Genomic DNA, 20102 nt, shown 5'->3' with positions numbered 1-20102 from the left:
CTGGGAAACCCGCGCTAGAGGCATTAAATTTAAAGGTCTGTGAAAATCAATTTAAAAAGACCTAATTAATGTCTAGTAATGACATTAATTTCTCCGAGAACTACCCGCCCTGCTTGCATTAATTAGGGACCCAACTACAGTGAGTAGGTTACTCACACACGTCTAAATGCGCTTCCGTTAAACCCGGAAGTGGGTGCATTGGAACCAGGCTGTGGTCGCGCTGGAAAAATAAATAATTTTCACTATCCGCCCACCCCCAACACACCTGTTCTTGGAGGTTAAGATTCACCCCAAAGTATACATCCAGTATCCCTGCTGTTTCAGTGTCATCTCCTGTGAGTTTATCTTGCTTATCCCTCTGGCCCGATTCCTTACGTACCTATAGAATACTTTACTGTTTCTTGTTATATTCTTTGATATTTTCATTTCATATTTCCTCATTGTGGTTTTAACCTCTTTCCTAAGCTCAACATATTACCTTTCGACATCCTCTTGCTTATTATTTATGTACTTTGTGTCTGCCGTTTTCTTTAGATTCAATTGTATCCTGACCTCTTTATCTACCCACAGCGTCTCATACTTGGTTCGCTTGTTCTTATTTTTTTAGCGGAATATAGTTCTTCTAAACTCTATTGATCTCTCCTTTAAATAAAGCCCACTGTTGTTCAACCTCTTTCTCAATAATTTTCTCCTGCTTACCTCATTGTTGGCTTTATTCCAATCAATTACTTTGGTCTTTGTGCTATCCATATTTCTCTGAGTCATTATTTTAAATCTTATTATATTGTGATCACTAGTCCCTAGATATTCTATAGAAAGTGTATGCACAAGATATCACATTTGATTGGGACAGGCTGGATGGACCAGTAGGTCATTTCTTGCCTGGCATTTTGTGTATGTTCATAACCTACTTCTCTTATCCGCTCCAGTTCATTTCCCATTACTAGGTCTTCCTCCCTTGTTGGACTTCTTATATTGGGTCAGAAAGGAGTCTTGTACACACTGTGAAAACTCCTTTCCTGTCTTCCATTTCACTCCCTCTGATTGCTACTTTTTTGGGGGGTAGTTGAAATCCACCATAATTATGATTCTGTGTTTTTTTTTTACTAATTTCATTTCTCTCTCCATTACTTTAATGGAAGCTAAATAGCAGCCACCTTCACTAAAATAACAGAGCGAGGAATTTCAAACAAATCCATTAAGCATTTGTACTCTAGTATTCTATAGCATAATTTCAAGACCTATATACATGATATTCCCCATTTAACAGGCTTAACGAAGAGCCCTAAATGAAGATCTGCCTTCAGTTCCCCTTTCATTAGAAAATGTACATAGATTCGAGCAACCTTAAATGATGAATAATTCATGAATCCATCCATTTCCAAGTCTTTTCACACTTCTGACACAAGCAAGAAGTAACAGTGGCTAAAGCACAATCCGCCTTATCAAGTATGATAGTATTGACCCTGCAGCCTGTGGCAGAAACCCGATGACATTAGGCAGAGAAAAATTGCCCCCACTGTTTCTTCAGGGCTCTCACAAATCCACCGCTGCTACCATCTCTTATTTTTAATGGATTCTCAATCTTTATTCATCGACATTCATGTTCTCCATAGAATTCCAATATTTTCATTAGTAAAACTGCCCAACAGATGCTCTATTTCCTCTTCTATGCCAAAGACTTATTTTCCACTCAGCAGCTCTAACCACTAAACCATATCCAGGATTTGAATACTACCCTTGTATGTATCCAGGAGGCTCTTCTGACAGCTATCTCACACTCCTGGACAGGATATAATACGCTTGTTACCTAATAGATGATCCTGCTCTCACCTCTCGCCTCCAACCTCTCTCCCTGTCGCAAACTTTCTTCTTTTTCTATATTTTATGCACTAATGTGATCATTTTTCATCCTTATATTTCTCTCTGGTTTCTGCCAAGCTCCAAAAACATCCTGCATGTTCCTCTTATAACCTCACTGTGAAGAAATTGCAGCTCAGTACCATTTCTTACTTCCATTCATTCATTCACAAGGCCTCAAAACTGTTAAACTACTTTCTTTCAGCAATATTTGAACTCAGGCCTCACATCACCGAATCACAGCTTCTCCTACTGGTTTCTTCTTAGTTTTTTTTCTCTCTCCTACCCGACTAGAAGTGTAGATTGCATGCTAGAGTATAGTTTCACAAGTACCAGATATCTCCAGTACTAATGTCCAACAGGCCTGGAGAGAGGTGGCTGAGTTTGGCAGTTCAAGGAGCATCACCTGCAGGACCTGGATTCAATGCAGAAAAAATGTTCAATGACCTGACCAAGGCAGCAAGGATGAGTACAGGTCTTCATTTTTCCATCTGTCTGCATAACACCTGACAACTATCCCCTCTCCCCCCCCCACCCCCTCTCCATTAACATAGAATTACATAGCAATTACAGCACAGAAACAGGCCATTTAGCCCAACTGGTCTATGCCAGTGTTTATGCTTCACACGAGCCATTCCTCAGCACTCTAAACATTTCTCTCCTGTGCATGAGATCGCTTCTCCATCAATCACAAGGGGACACTGTACTGTCTCTCCTTTTCATTCCAAACACCTAACCCTTGATCCTAAAGTCCTTCTCAGCATCTGCACCTTGTCAAGGAACATTCGTAGGAGGACGGTCCTCCAGAAAATGCACGTCACGTGCTCCATCCTTCCCATGCATCATCAGAGAGGTTGGTACTTGATGAAGCAGCCAGCACGAGTGAGCAGGAGCTGGGACTAGTGGAAAGGATAGTCCAGCAAACAGCTCGCCGGAGAGCAAGCTCGGCTCCAAGCTTTGCTAAGGAGGAGAGAGATACTGACTTCAGGGGCCTAACCTTCAAAAGAAAACTCCTTTCAGCATACATGCAATTGTATGACAAGCCTGCTAAGGAGCACAGTGTCTGAAAGTGTGAAGGAGTCCGCCTCCGTTCTGTCGTAGGGCATCAGCGCTCAGTCTTCCATGAACGCTACAACTGGACTCTCACACCAAGAGTCTGTGTCACCAGTACTGGAAACTTTGTTGGAAGCTCAAACTGCTGCAACTCAGACTCAGGACTCCAGTGTTTCTTCCACCTAGGAGACACTGGCGAACCACATGGATAGAGGCTTATCTTCTCAAGTCCGCTCTCCCACAGATCAGTGGGAGTGATGAAGCGCAGCCCCATGGAGGTGGCAGTAGCCCAACAGGAGTGGCACATGTTTCCGTCTCTCAGGATGCCTGCTCCCTCGCCCACCCTCTCAACTAATACTCACCATAATGCCAGCTGGGCCAGAATGCCCCGGCAGCAGCTGAGATGCTGCAGTCAGTAGCCAGGCCTGAGCTCCCAAAGGTCGCCAATGACAAGCATCTCAACGGTTGTCACTTGAGCAAAAGTAGCCTTCCACCAGCTGCACTGAAGCCACTGGGGAAGCATGTTGTAGGAGTAGTAGGAATGTTTAAAAAAAAACTTCGAAAAAGGCACTATGGATTGACACTTGGGTGAAAAATGGTGAATGAGGTAACAAGGACCATTAATGCAGAGAGGCATGAGCAGGTCAGCCAAAGCACTGAGTAATCAAGTCATCCCTGGCTTCTACGGCTGCTAGGTGTTGTAATGGCCTTCCCTCTTCTGCCAAAGGTCGCCAATGACAAGCATCTCAACGGTTGTCACTTGAGCAAAAGTAGCCTTCCACCAGCTGCACTGAAGCCACTGGGGAAGCATGTTGTAGGAGTAGTAGGAATGTTTAAAAAAAAACTTCGAAAAAGGCACTATGGATTGACACTTGGGTGAAAAATGGTGAATGAGGTAACAAGGACCATTAATGCAGAGAGGCATGAGCAGGTCAGCCAAAGCACTGAGTAATCAAGTCATCCCTGGCTTCTACGGCTGCTAGGTGTTGTAATGGCCTTCCCTCTTCTGCTCCTACCTCGCCTTCATCGAAGTCTTCCTCATCAGATAAGGGATGTTCATCCTGCTGCTCATAAGAACATAAGACATAGGAGCAGGAGTAGGCCATACTGCCCCTCGAGCATGCTCCACCATTCAAAAAGATCATGGCTGATCTTCCACCTCAACGCCACTTCACCGGCCTATCCCCATATCTCCTGATTTCCTTGGTGCTCAAAAATCTATCAATCTCAGTTTTGAATATACTAACATCTGAGCATCCACAGCCCTCTGGGGTAGAGAATTCCAAAGATTCGCAACCCTCTGAGTGAAGAAATTTTTCCTCATCTCAGTCCTAAATGGCCCACCCCCTTATCCCGAGACTATGACCCCTAGTTCTAGACTCTCCCGCCAGGGGAAACAGCCTCCCGGCATCTACCCTGTCAAGCCCTCTAAGAATTTTATACGTTTTACTTAGATCACCTCTCATTCTTCTAAACTCCAGAGAATATAGGCCCATTCTACTCAATCTCTCATCATAGGACAACCCTTTCGTCCCAGGACTCAATCAAGTAAACCTTTGTTGCACCCCCTCTAAGGCACGTATATCCTTCCTTAGGTAAGGAGATCAAAACTGTACACAGTACTCCAGGTGTGGTCTCACCAAAGCCCTATATGATTGCAGCAAGACTTCCTTACTCTTGTACTCCAACCCCCTTACAATAAAGGCTAACATACCATTTGCTTTTGTAATTGCTTGCTGTACCTGCATGTTATTTTCGGTGATTCATGTACAACGACACCCAAATCCCTCTGAATATCGACATTTCTTAGTCTCTCACCTTTTAAAAAATATTCTACTTTTCTGTTCTTCCTACTAAAGTGGATAATTTCACATTTCCCCACATTATACTCCATCTGCCACCTTCTTGCTCAATCACTTAACCTGTCTATATCCCTTTGTAGCCCCTTTGCGTCCTCCTCACAGCTCACTTTCCCACCTAGTTTTGTATCGTCAGCAAACTTGGATATGTTACACTCGGGCCCCTCATCTAAGTCATTGATCTAGATTGTAAATAGCTGAGGCCCAAGCACTGATCCTTGTGGCACCCCCCTAATTACAGCCTGCCAATCTGAAAATGACCTGTTTATTCCTACTCTGTTTTCTGTCCATCAACCAATCCTCAATCCATGCTAATATATTACCCCCAACCCCATGAGCTCTAATCTTGTGTAACAACCTCTTTTGTGGCACTTTATCAAATCCCTTTTGAAAATCTAAATATACTTCATCCACTGGTTTCCCCCTTATCTACCCTGCTAGTTACACCCTCAAAAAACTCTATTGATTTGCCATACACGATTTCCCTTTCATAAAATTGTGTTGACTCTGCTCCTTCTCCATGTGCAAACGTCTTTGGACAGTGAGGTTATGTAACATGCAACACACTACCACAATTCGTGAGACTCTCCGTGGGATATACTGAAGCAAGCCACCTGACCTATCCGGGCACCTAAACTGTTATTTGAGGAGCCCAGTTGTATGCTCGTCCTGATTCTGGTTGTAACTCAGTTTTGCAGGAGTGCTGGGGTTGTCATCAGCCAAGTATGGAGGGGCTAGCCCTTATCCCTCAGCAGCCATCCTCTGATGTTCCTTGACAGGTAGAATAGTGGGGGAATGGTTGACTGACACAGGATGAAGGCATCCTGACAGCTGCCTGGAAACCTAGCGCACAACTATATGTTTCTGTGGCAAACAGTAAGAGGGAATACGCAGTAAACGGGGTTATATTGAGAGGGGTAGAGAAAGTGAGAGACCTTGGAGTGCATGTGCACAGGTCCCTGAAGGTGGCAGTACAGGTAGATAAGGTTGCGAAGAAGGCATACGGAATGCTCTCCGTTATTACCCGAGGTATAGAATACAAAAGTAGAGATGTAATGATGGAACTGTATAAAACGCTGGTAAGGCTACAGCTGGAGTATTGTGCGCAGTTCTGGTCACCACATTACAGGAAGGACGTAATTGCTCTGGAGAGAGTGCAGAGAAGATTTACAAGAATGTTGCCAGGGCTTGAAAATTGGAGCTACGAGGAGAGATTGTATAGGCTGGGGTTGTTTTCCTTGGAGCAGAGGAGGCTGAGGGGAGACTTGATTGAGGTGTACAAAATTATGAGGGGCCCAGATAGAGTAGACAGGAAGTACCTGTTTCCCCTAGCGGAGAGTTCAAGAACTTGAGGACATAGATTTAAGCTGATTGGCGGAAGGATTAGAGGGGACATGAGGAAAAACTTTTTTACCCAGAGGGTGATGGGTGTATGGAATTCACTGCCTGAATCGGTGGTAGAGGCAGGGACCCTCAACTCTTTTAACAAGTACCTGGACCTGCACCTAGAGTGCTGTAAGCTGCAAGGCTACGGACCAGGTGCTGGAAGGTTGGATTAGAATGGTTGTTCTTTGATCCGGCGCGGACACGATGGGCCGAATGGCCCCCTTCTGTGCTGTATCTTTTCTATGGTTCTATGATCACTGACCAGCTGCACATTCATGGAATAAAATCCCTTTCTGTTAAGAAATGTTGCTGGCTGGTTTTCTGCTGCCTTGATTGCTACGTGTGTGCAGTCAGTGATCCCCTGCACACAAGCGAAGCCAGCCAGTACAATTTTAACTCCACTACTGCCCTGCTACCATCGGGCGGGGGAATTAAAATTCCCCTTCTTCAACCTGTGCGCACCTCCATTGTATAAATTCCTAGACCTGGATAACATCCAGGCTTGGGCTTATAAGTGACAGGTAATATTCATGCCACATAAGTGTCAGGTAATGACCATCTTGAACACATGAAAGCCGAGCTATCTCCCTCTGACCTTCAATGGCACCACTTAGTCCTTCACCATCAACATCTCGGGGAGGTCATCATTGACCACAAGCTCACTTGATTTGTGCCCCTGCCACTGTACACAATATCTGCCCCTCCGCCGCCAGTGCACTGTGGACTGCAATATGTCTAACCTATTGGATCCACTGCAGCAACTCACCAAGATTACTTTGACAGCAGCTCCCTCTCCTGTGACCCCTACCACCAAGAAGATTAAGAACAGTAATGTCATGGGAACATCATCCGTTCCAAGTGTCCCTCCCAAGTCACACACCATCCTGACTTGGATATATATCGCCATTTCTTCATGTTACTAGGACAATACCCTGAAATTCCCTACCTAACATCATTGAGGGAGCACCATCACAGCAAAGACTGCAGCAGTTCAAGGAGAAGGCCCACCTACTCAGGGCAACTAGGAATGGGCAATAATTGTGGTCTTACCTACATGATGCACATCCAAGGAACAAATAAAAAATATCTGCATTTCAAGTGGAAACTGCTTTTGTAAACTTGCCTTGCTGTAATTAAATCAATGTGGCACTCTAGCACTTCCATTTTGTATCTCGTAGCTCCTCAACCTCTACTGCAAAGAACATCCTATGCTCCAACCAACTCTACTCTCCTTCCCAAATATACCATACATTTTGCTACTTAACTATAATAATATAAAATCAAAGTATTTTATTAAAATAAGGACTAATTGTATCACTTTAAAATAGGGCCTGAATCCTTTCGACACATCCTGGTCCAATTATCCCAGCCCCTAACCCAGACTACACTTTGTCTTGAATTCCCAATGCACAAATTCACGGGAGATCAACTTATTTATTAAAAGATTTGTGTTTACATGTCAAACTCTAAGCACTAGATTTTACGACTCAATTTTCTGCCATCACTTCAAGCATGTGCCAAAATCACCAAGTACAAAATGGACAAACACATTTAAATGAGGCATTACCACCTCATTTACGTTGTGAGTCAGTCGCACCCAGATGGTGTCTAGAATTACCAGGTGATGGAAAAAGGCAAACGTGAATATAAAGAGCCCAGCAGACACTTTTAAAAAATTTAATAGAAAGCTTAATCTCAGCCAATTTTGATCAATTTTTGCTTTTCACTGCTGACAACTGCTTTACCATCCACCTTTTTGCCTTCTACTGTGGGGCTCCCATTTCACACCCATACACCCCCATTCTAAAGGGGCCACGATGGGTTTTGCATTGAAAATACCCCTATCTTTGTCTTTTGGGAGAAGAAAATGAGGAGCAAAGGAAGGAGTTCAGGCTAGTCAAGTAGCACGAGGCACACAGCACCCACCTACCAGTAACCCCCCCCCCACATATACACACAGACACACACACACACACACACACACACACACACACATCATAATGTACAGAATGATGTGCTCATTTAAAGCAAAATCACAGCATTTCCACATGAAATTTCTGGTACTAATCACACTATATAACCAGACAGAAACATTAATTTCCCATTCTACTAAGTGGATTGTTTCCTTTCCAAATTTTCAATTAGTGTTTAGTGCCCCTTTAAACAAATGACATGGTAATTTTGAGTTATCTGGAGTTATGTTGTGTGAATTATTGATAGTTATGAAATGCAGTCTTAGCATGATGACAGAAATGGGTAAGATCTTTTTGAGACATTCATGATTCAAGATTGATTGCGTTGTATTTGGTTATTTCTTTACAATTTGGGTATTATTCATTCTTATTTGACAGGAATTACTGCTTTTAAAAATGAAGTATTAGTCCACCCAACAAAAGGTATTAATGTGATATGATGTTGACTAGCAGAACTGACAAATTGGTAGCATTACATTTAAAGAAGTACTTCCACTCCTTGTAACAAGATTTACAGCATTTTGCTGTGCATTTCAAGTCTTGCAAATAAAGCTGATAGCTTTACTTTAAGGACCATTAATTGATTGTTTTCAGCTGAGGTGCATATGGAGCCACATGTGGTATTGTCTCTAAATAGTTTTGTAGATAGTCTTAGCATTGTCATTTATTTATTATCTAATTTTTAAGCCGTGGTGGTTTTAATATTTTATGCTTTATCAGCTTTCAATAATGTTGATTAAATTGACATATAAACAGACTGAAATAACTGTAGAAAAAGATTTGTTTTTGTACCTTCTGAGGTGCTGCTTTTGAATAGTCAGTGTTCCTTTTACTTATTGAATTGGAATATCTATCCATAGTAGGTACATATCTATTTATCTAATATTGAAAGTCCTGCACATAGCACGCACTTCCTAAAACAATTTCTTGTCACACTTTTTCTGTCAGTCTATTTCTGCCATGCCTGTATGTCTGCTTTATAATAATATTATGCCTAATTATTGTACTCTCCTCTGATTGAGTGCTCCCAACTCTATTTCCAAGGTAACAACAGCACCACCTGCTTAAGCACTGTAATAATCAGGCCTCTCACCTGGCACTCCCTCCTCCAACTCTCCCCACACCCTCCTGTCACTTTTCCTCATCCCTCCTCCCCCTGAGCACTCGTGGCAAACCATCCTCCCACCGCCCCCCCCCCCCCCCGCCCCCCGGCCAAGAAAAGGCATATAACCATGTTCCCAACTGTGACCCAGGAAGTCTTTAAGTTGCTTAAAGTGTTTACTGTACTTTTACTAATAGTTTCCACAAAGGACTTTTCTAGCACTGAACTTGGCATGCTTCTCTTAGTTGTTTACTTGTCGGCAGTCTACTTTTAAATAATTAAAACAAGTTTCTGAACTCATTGCTGGGAAAGCACTGTTATAAACACATGGAAAGCTTGCAGTCTTCATTCTTCTTCACCCCCTATACCCAAAACACCACCAGACATCAGCAGTCTCTCAACACTACCACATACCAGGTTCTTCCCCGTTAATTCCACAACCTAGCTTCCCAGATCCCAAGGCCTCTCCACCCAATCATCCCAGACCCTCGCACTGAGTCCCCAATGTTTCTGCATTATGCAAACATCCTCCGCTCCCACACCCGTGACCTCCCTACCAATGGTTCCAGATCACAGCATCCTCCTCCGAGTAATCCCATATCCATGCACCCACTTTCTCAATATTCCCAGGGCCCACCACCCTGTCTGCTGTTCAGAAAATTATGAAAGGATGGAACAAGGTGGATAGAAGCAGACTGTTTCCAATAGTTGAGGGGTCTAGAATGAGGGGCCATTGATACAAGATTAAATGCAAGAGATTTAGAACAGAGTGAGAAACTTTTTTACACAGATAGCCATGAGGCTGTCAAATTCACTTCCAGGGTTAATGGTTGAAGCAGAAATTATGTCATTATTCAAAATTAGATTGGATAGGTGAATGAAAGTTAAAGGGATAGAGGAACGGGGCGGGTAAATGTGATTAGGACTATTTGCATTCGTGGAGGGTAAAAGCAGGCACGGACTAGTTAGGCCAAATGACCCGTTTTTGCGTTGTAACTTCTATGTATTTCTATGTATAAACCTCGCCATTCACCTGATATTGCTCTCAGACCACAGGGATACCATTCCCAGATACTGAAACCTAACCTCTCACTGTTTCCATCCTCTAAGATTCAACTCCACCACAATCCCATTATTCCCCATCCCAAAACCACAGTCCACATCTGGAACACCCACCACCATTTCCATACTTCTAAAACGCCACACCCAATACTCCCATATCCCGGAACCCCTCCTCCTACTACTCCCAGACCCAAGGAGACCCTCCCGAAACTCCCACTGCTTCCAAACCTCTGGACTAGTATCAGTAATGGTGGTCACGAAACTACCGGATTGTTGTAAAAATCCATCTGGTTCACCAATGTCCTTTAGGGAAGGAAACCTGCCATCCTTACCCGGCCTGGCCTATATGTGACTCCAGACCCACAGCAATGTGGTTGATTCTTAACTGCCCTCTGAAATGGCCTAGCAAGCCACTCAGTTGTACAATCTCGCTAAAAAAAAGTCATAATAAGAATAAAACCGGATGGATCACCCGGCATCACAGAAGCCAGTCTTTAGCCAATTTGATTCACTCCACGTGACATCAAGAAACAGCTGAGTGCACTGGATACAGCAAAGGCTATGGGCCCCAACAACATCCCGGCTGTAGTGCTGAAGACTTGTGCTCCAGAACTAGCCGCGCGTCTAGCCAAACTGTTCCAGTACAGCTACAGTACTGGCATCTACCCGACAATGTGGAAAATTGCCCAGGTATATCCTGTCCACAAAAAGCAGGACAAATCCAATCCAGCCAATTACCGCCCCATCAGTCTACTCTCAATCATCAGCAAAGTGATGGAAGGTGTCGTTGACAGTGCTATCAAGCGGCACTTACTCACCAATAACCTGTCACCAATGTTCAGTTTGGGTTCTGCCAGGACCACTCGGCTCCAGACCTCATTACAGCCTTGGTCCAAACATGGACAAAAGAGCTGAATTTCAGAGGTGAGGTGAGAGTGACTGCCCTTGACATCAAGGCAGCATTTGACTGAGTGTGGCCCCAAGGAGCCCTAGTAAAATTGAAGTCAGTGGGAATCATGGGGAAAACTCTCCAGTGGCTGGAGTCATACTAGCACAAAGGAAGATGGTAGTGGTTGTTGGAGGCCAATCATCTCAACCCCAGGACATTGCTGCAGGAGTTCCTCAGGGCAGTGTCCTAGGCCCAACCATCTTCAGCTGCTTCATCAATGACCTTCCCTCCATCATAAGGTCAGAAATGGGGATGTTCGCTGATGATTGCACAGTGTTCAGTTCCATTCGCAACCCCTCAGATAATGAAGCAGTCCGTGCCCGCATGCAGCAACACCTGGACAACATCCAGGCTTGGGCTGATAAGTGGCAGGTAACATTCACGCCAGACAAGTGCCAGGCAATGACCATCTCCAACAAGAGAGAGTCTAACCACCTCCCCTTGACATTCAGTGGCATTACCATCGCCAAATCCCCCACCATCAACATCCTGGATCACTGGGCCTGCTTCTGGGGAAGGTGGGACTTGTACAAGTCGGACGGGTTGCATCTGAACCAGAGCGGGACAAATATCCTTGCGGGGAGGTTTGCTAGCACTGTTTGGGGGGGTTTAAACTAACTTGGCAGGGGGATGGGATACAGAGTGGAGCTACAATAGGGGGTGATGTGCAGCCAAATATTGAGAAAAAAACAAGTCAGCTTGGAACACAGGGCAAATATGTAAGAGCAAGGCTGGATGGCATCTATTTTAATGCAAGGAGTCTTGCAAATAAGGTGGATGAACTGAAGATGTTGATAAACACATGGGAGTATGATATTGTTGCTGTCACAGAGACATGGTTGAGGGAGGGGCAAGACTGGCAGCTCAATATTCCGGGGTACAGAATCTTCAGGCGAGACAGAGGGGGAGGTATAAGAGGAGGGGGGGTCGCAATATTAATTAAAGAATCAATTACTGCCATAAGGAGGGATGATATATTAGCAGGTTCCTCTAATGAGGCCATATGGGTGGAGCTTAAAAACAAAAAGGGGGCAAGCACTTTGATGGGAGTGTACTATAGACCCCCAAACAGTCAGGGGGAGATAGAGGAACAGATATGTAGGCAAATCTCAGAAAATTGTGCAAATAATAGGGTAATAATAGTGGGGGATTTCAACTTCTCCAATATTAACTGGGATACTCAGAGTGTAAAAGGCTTAGAGGGTACAAAATTCTTAACGTGCATCCAGGAGAGCTTTTTGAGCCAGCATGTAGAAAGTCCTACAAGAGAGGGGGCGGTACTGGACCTAATTCTAGGGAATGTGGCCGGCCAAGTGGAAGAAGTGCTAGTAGGTGAGCACTTTGGTGACAGTGACCATAATTCAGTGAGATTTAAGGTGGTCATGGAAAAGGACAGGGAGGGGCCGGAAATAAAGGTTCTAAATTGGGGGAAGGCCGATTTTAATAGGATAAGGCAGGATCAGGCCAAAATGGACTGGGATCAGCTGCTTGTAAGAAAATCCGCATCGGAGCAATGGGAGTCTTTCAGAAGGGAGATTGAGACCATACAATGGCAACATGTTCCCGTAAAGGTCAAGGGTGGTTCCAAGAACTGCAGGGAACCTTGGATGTCAGGGGATATATGAGAATGGATTAGGAAAAAAAGGAGGGCTTTTGGCAGATACAAAAGGCTAAGGACGGAGGAAGCCCTAGAGGAGTACAAAAAGTGCAGGGGGATACTTAAAAAGGAAATTAGGAGATCAAGGAGGGGCCATGAAAAAACACTGGCGAGCAAAATAAAGGAAAATCCTAAGATGTTTTATAAGTATATTACGGGTAAGAGGATAACTAGGGAAAAAATAGGGCCCATTAGGGACAAAAATGGCAATCTGTGTGTGGAGCCGGAAGATGTAGGAGGGGTTCTAAATGAATTTTTTGCATCTGTTTTCACTATGGAGAAGGACGACGTCGACATAGAAATACGACAGGGGGACTGTGATATACTCGAACATATTAACATCGAGCGGGAGGAGGTATTGGCGGTTTTAGCAGGCCTAAAAATGGATAAATCCCCAGGCCCGGACGAAATGTATCCCAGGCTACTGTGTGAGGCAAAGGAGGAGATTGCGGGGGCTCTAACACATATATTCAGAACCTCTCTGGCCACAGGGGATGTGCCAGAGGACTGGAGAACCGCTAATGTAGTACCATTATTCAAGAAGGGGAGTAGGGAAAAACCGGGGAACTACAGGCCAGTGAGCCTAACATCAGTGGTAGGAAAATTATTGGAAAAAATTCTGAAGGACAAAATTAGTCTCCACTTGGAGAAGCAAGGATTAATCAGGGATAGTCAACATGGCTTTGTCAAGGGAAGATCATGTCTGACTAATTTGATTGAATTTTTTGAGGGGGTGACTCGGCGCGTGGATGAGGGTAACGCAGTGGATGTGGTATACATGGATTTCAGTAAGGCCTTCGATAAAGTCCCGCACAGGAGACTGGTCAAGAAGGTACGAGCCCATGGAATCCAGGGTGCCTTGGCACTTTGGATACAAAACTGGCTTAGTGGCAGAAGGCAGAGGGTGATGGTCGAAGGTTGTTTTTGTGACTGGAAGCCTGTGGCCAGTGGGGTACCACAGGGATCTGTGCTGGGGCCCTTGCTGTTTGTGGTCTACATTAACGACTTGGATATGAATGTAAAAGGTATGATCTGTAAGTTCGCTGATGATACAAAAATTGGTAGGGTTGTAAATAGCGAGGAGGATAGCCTCAGTCTGCAGGACGATATAGATGGGTTGGTCAGATGGGCGGAACAGTAGCAAATGGAATTTAACCCGGAAAAGTGCGAGGTGATGCACTTTGGAGGGACTAACAAGGCAAGGGAATATACAATGAATGGGAAGACCCTAGGCAAGACAGTGGGTCAGAGGGATCTTGGTGTGCAAGTTCACAGATCCCTGAAGGCGGCGGAACAGGTAGATAAGGTGGTAAAGAAGGCATATGGGATACTTGCCTTTATTAGCCGAGGCATAGAATATAAGAGCAAGGAGGTTATGATGGAGCTGTATAAAACACTGGTTAGGCCACAGCTGGAGTACTGTGTGCAGTTCTGGTCGCCGCACTACAGGAAGGATGTGATCGCTTTGGAGAGGGTGCAGAGGAGATTCACCAGGATGTTACCAGGGCTGGAGTGCTTCAGCTATGAAGAGAGACTGGGAAGATTGGGTTTGTTTTCCTTGGAGCAGAGGAGGCTGAGGGGGGACATGATTGAGGTGTACAAAATTATGAGGGGCATAGATAGGATGGATACTAAGGAGCTTTTTCCCTTCGTTGAGGGTTCTATAACAAGGGGGCATAGATTCAAGGTAAAAGGCGGGAGGTTTAGAGGGGATTTGAGAAAGAACTTTTTCACCCAGAGGGTGGTTGGAGTCTGGAACTCACTGCCTGAGAGGGTTGTGGAGGCAGGAACCCTCACAACATTCAAGAAGCATTTGGATGAGCACTTGAAATGCCATAGCATACAAGGCTACGGACCAAATGCTGGCATATGGGATTAGATTAGACTGGGCTTGATGGCCGGCGCGGACACGATGGGCCGAAGGGCCTCTATCCGTGCTCTATAACTCTATGACCATTGACCAGAAACTTAACTGGACCAGCCATGTAAATACTGTGGCTACAAGAGCAGGTCAGAGGCTGGATATTCTGCGGCGAGTGACTCACCTCCTGACTCCCCAAAGCCTTTCCACCATCTACAAGGCACAAGTCAGGAGTGTGAAGGAATACTCTTCACTTGCCTGGATGAGTGCAGCTCCAACAACACTCAAGAAGCTCGACACCATCCAGGACAAAGCAGCCCGCTTGATTAACACCCCATCCACCGCCCTAAACATTCACTCCCTTCACCACCAGCGCACCGTGGCTGCAGTGTGTGCAGGATGCACTGCAGCAACTCGCCAAGGCTTCTTCGACAGCGCCTCCCAAACCCGCGACCTCTACCACCTAGAAGGACAAGAACAGCAGGCACATGGAAACACCACCACCTGCACGTTCCCCTCCAAGTCACACACCATCCCGACTTGGAAATATATCGCCGTTCCTTCATCGTCACTGGGTCAAAATCCTGGAACTCCCTTCCTAACAACACTGTGGGAGAACCTTCACCACACGGACTGCAGCAGTTCAAGAAGGCGGCTCACCACCACCTTCTCAAGGGCAATTAGGGATGGGCAATAAATGCTGGCCTCGCCAGCGATGCCCACATCCCAGAACGTATATAAAAAAATGGACCACTGTCCCAATGTGACCAAACTCTCTTCCAGTACTTCTACACACCTCCAACCTGCAGGCAACCTGCAACATCTTTGCAACCATCTTAATTATATCCTGGACTTTTTTTAAAAAAGTAAGACATTAAACTGAGTACATAGCTAAACAAACATAATAATAATCAAAATCAATGATTTACATCATCTGAACCCAAAATACCTCCAACACTTGCACAATGATATGTAATAAAAATGAAATTTCACTTTTCCAATCAAATTAAATCAGTGACCATAATCATACTCTATCTTACATGGCATAAAATATAGTTTCCTGACTTACCTTGAGATCTGCTTCTAATAGATTGGAAGTCTTACATCCTATAAGTGTAACATTTTCTTGCTATGACTCTTTTGTGGCACACTTCTCTCACAGTTTCTGTTATTTTTAGTAGCATTTATTCTACTTACTTCTGATGCCTTAATCCCATGTTGTGACTGAAAACATCCAAGTGCCCAGTTTATCCAAATGTATTCATACTTCCTCCATTGGTTCCCATTGCAGCTGAAATAAAAATAATTGAAGTGTCAGTTTGGCTCACTTACAGCACCCTCAACTCTGAGTCAGATGGTTGTGGGTTCAAGTCCTCCCCCAGGCCATGAGCACATAATCTAAGGTGACATTCCAGTACAGTACTAAGGACGTGCAACATTGTCGGAGTTGGCATCTTTTAGATGAGATGTTAAACTGTCTGTTCAGGCGGATGTAAAAGATCCCATGGCATTTTTGCAAAGAAAAGAGTGTCCGGCCCAATCTCTCAACATCACCAAAGCAGATTAATTAGTCAGTTATCTTAGTGCTGTGTGTGGGATCTTGCTTTGCTTAAATTGGCTGCTGTGTTTCCCGACAAAACAACAGTGACCATACTTCAAAAGTAATTCATTGGCTGTGAAGTGCTTTGAGATATCCTGAGGATATGAAAGTACTACATAAATGTAAGTTTGTTCTTTCTTCAAAGGATCTCACACACTAATAAGGTGAATCCCATAACAAGAACTAAAAAAATTTGTAAGGATAAGTTTTGACTGTAATATAACACTTGATCGAAACTGCTAATGAGAGTGATCATTTAAAGTACTACTTCAGCATATAAATAATGCAGTCAGCAAGTAAGCATTAATGTGAAAATCCAGAATGAGATTATTTTTGTACTGTTCGTGAAAAAATGTATTATTACAGTCCAAGTCAACACTAGTTTAAAAAAAATCATGGAATGAAAGGAATCAATGAATTGAAGCTAGGTAGAAACCAAAAAATGAGCAAATTGTGTCAGACTGATAATAAGAACCCACAGGACAAGAAGAAGATTGGTTGTTAATAATTGTGGAACAAAAATGATTAGCAGGAGACTAGCAGTTAGATCGTAACAACAAGCATTTATATAGTGCGTCTAACGTAGGAAAACATCCCAAGGCACTTCACAAGAGCATAATGACACAGAGCCAAAGAAGGAGATATTAGGAGAGGTAACTAAAAGCTTGGTCAAAAAGGTAAGTGGGTGAGGGGTGGAGAGGCAGAGAGGTTTAGGGAGGGTATTTCAGAGCTTAGGGCCTAGACAGCTAAAGGCACAGCCCCTATGGCAGAGGGTGTAGCGGATGTGCAAGAGTCCAGAATTGGTGGAACGCAGAGTTCTCTGAGTGTGGGGGGAGGGAGTTGTGGGCCAGTTTGACCTGAGTGTTCATAGTGCACAACTCAAAGTTCTGGCTGCTCCTTCATTCTTTTGCTGCTTCCCAAATGCCAATTGATTTCTCTTGTATTGATTGCCACTGGGATTTGGCATTGTAGCCCTTGTATGGAATGCACAGCTGCTTCATGCAAACTTATTTACCACTGGGCAGAACTGGGAGGATTTCCAGGGAACCAGGCATCTCACCAGTCCCAGCTCCAAAATTGATCTCCCAATGGAGAGGGCAAGAGGATGAACCGCTCACATGTCCTCCACCAGAATTTCTGAATCAGGCCAGGAAGAGGCAAAAACATGATCCACCCCAAATTCCTTCTCCCTGCTCAGGTTATGATAAATCTGTACCAATAATGTTGTGGAACTTCTATGCTTCAGAATTTAAATGTTCTTTAATATTTGACTAAACAGACTTTGATGATTTTTTAAAAATCATATTTTCTTCAGTCCAAAAAGGCAGGTAAAATGGCAGTCCTTATTCATAATTTACATCTTACACAATTGCAGAAACAGACATTTTTGAAATATCCAATTCCCAAGAATGCAATTTTGTCAGCAGTAATGAAAAAGTAGCATCCAATTTTAAAACACCTATAAAAATGTCACTTTAACAATTCTCAAACTGCTAACTAACTTAACTGATTTAAATGTCAAGAAGTTCATTCATCCAACTTTAAAATTGACAAAAATGTCATGTGAGGGCCACTGATATATCCCTGGATGTTATTGTTAGCCACCTTAAAAATTCCCATGTCAAGGAAATTTCAAACTCCCTGAGCCAACTGTTATTATGATAACACCATTGTTAGTGAGATGTTAAAAGTAGCTCTATTACAATAATATTAACCCATAATGCTACTAAAATATACACTTTTAAAGGACCACTAGTTGATCTCCCATAGTGTTGCTTATAGACAGTTTTTTAATATATTTACTATATTGTGTAAGTTGTACTATATATTTACTTGCTGTTCAAATGTCTAAATACCTGTTCACCTGGTCTTCCTCTTCTTCATTCCTCTTCCCCATTAACTCCTCTTTTTAAAATTTCCTTCACCTAATTTTTAACTAATCTATTCTAGTTCTAGTGATTCTATATCTTCTAAGTAATTTTTTAAACTTAAAACCACTTATGCTTTCTTTATTTTCTATATCTCACCTCTCATTTTAGAGATCTGGAACAATGGGTCTCTGATAGGAAACCAACTAGCAAGGATGGTTTCTTAGTGACATAGCCCTATATATTAATATGGTTGTATCATAGAGAGAATCAGGACTGTCAAAATATATGTTTTTTATTTCTAGAATCATAGAGCACAGAAAGAGGCCATTCATCCCATCATGCCTGTGCCAGAGCTATCCAATTAGACCCACTTCCCTGCTCTTTACCCTTAACCCTGCACATTTCTCCTTTTCAAGGATGTATCCAATTCCCTTTTGAAAGTTACAATGAATCTGCTTCCGCCACCCTTTCAGGCAGTGCATTCCAGATCATAACAACTCGTTGCATAAACAAATCTTTCCTTATCTCCCCTTTGGTTCTTTTGGCAATTATTTAAAATCTGCGTCCTCTGTTTACCGACCCTCCTGCCAGTGGAAACAGTTTTTCCCTTATTTACACACACCATCCCGACTTGGAAATATATCGCCATTCCTTCATCGTCACTGGGTCAAAATCCTGGAACTCCCTTCCTAACGTCACTGTGGGAGAACCTTCACCACACGGACTGCAGCGGTTCAAGAAGGCGGCTCACCACCACCTTCTCAAGGGCAATTAGGGATGGGCAATAAATGCCGGCCTCGCCAGCGACACCCACATCCCATGAACGAATTTTTAAAAACTCTGTCAAAACCTCTCATAATTTTGAACATCTCTATTAAATCTCCCCTTAACCTTCTCTGCTCTAAGGAGAACAGTCCCATCTTCTCTAGTAGCTCCACGTAACTGAAGTCCCTCATCCCTGGTACCATTCTGGTAAATCTCCTCTGCACCCTCTCCAAGGCCTTAACATCCTTCCTAAAGTGTGGTGCCCAGAATTGGGCACAATACTCTAGCTGAAGCCTAACCAGTGATTTATAAAGATTTAGCATAACTTTGTTGCTTTTGTACTCTATGCCTTTATTTATAAAGCCAAGGATCCCGCATGCTTTTTTTAACAGCTTTATCAACTTGTCCTGCTACCTTCAGAGATTTGTATATGTGAACCCCCAGGTGTCTCTGTTCCTGTACCCCCATTAAAATTGTACTATTTCCTTTGTATTGCCTCTCCTCATTCTTCCTCCCAAAATGCATCACTTCAAATTTTTCTGCATTAAATTTCATCTGCCCATTACACCAGTCTGTCTATGTCCTCCTGAAGTCTGTTACTATCCTCCTCATTGTTTACTGCAGTTCCAAGTTTTGTTTCATGTGCAGACTTTGAAATTGTTCCTCCTATATGTAAGTCCGAGTCATTAATATATATCAAGCAGTGGTCCTAATGCAGACCCTTAGGGGAACACCACTGTACACTTCCCCACCACTGCCGTTAGGCTGGCTGGCCTGTGGTACTGGGTTTATCCCCCTCCCCTTTTTTTAACAGGGGTGTTGTCATTGGGAAGAGGATCCTCCATCAACAATTTTTGCCAAAGTGAGGTTTGCTACCTCTCCCTTCAGATGTTGGGATGCAGGCGGGGGAACCCAGAGCAATGATCAGGCTGCCAGACATCCATCTGCTGGTTCCCTTTTCCTCCAAACATGTCAGTTCAAAGGATACCTAGTGGTGCCAATAAAAGGAGCTCCGGTCAAAACAAATAAATAACAGCAACTGGCACTGAGGCTCATGAAAGCTTAAGTGGAAAGAAAAATAAACTACAAATAGGGTCTTGGATC

General features: G+C 43.7%; 1 protein-coding gene across 1 annotated transcript in view; it reads left to right on the top strand.

Annotated features, from left to right (window-relative positions):
• Positions 1–20102, top strand: part of LOC137333349 (early endosome antigen 1) — a 586801-nt gene that overhangs the window by 465572 nt on the left and 101127 nt on the right. The gene's annotated exons all lie outside the window — the stretch shown is intronic.

The sequence above is a fragment of the Heptranchias perlo genome, chromosome 16 (genome assembly GCF_035084215.1).
Source record: "Heptranchias perlo isolate sHepPer1 chromosome 16, sHepPer1.hap1, whole genome shotgun sequence".
Lineage (NCBI taxonomy): Eukaryota > Metazoa > Chordata > Chondrichthyes > Hexanchiformes > Hexanchidae > Heptranchias > Heptranchias perlo.
The sequence above is the reverse complement of the archived record's forward strand: the minus strand, read 5'-3'. Positions and strand labels throughout refer to the sequence as shown.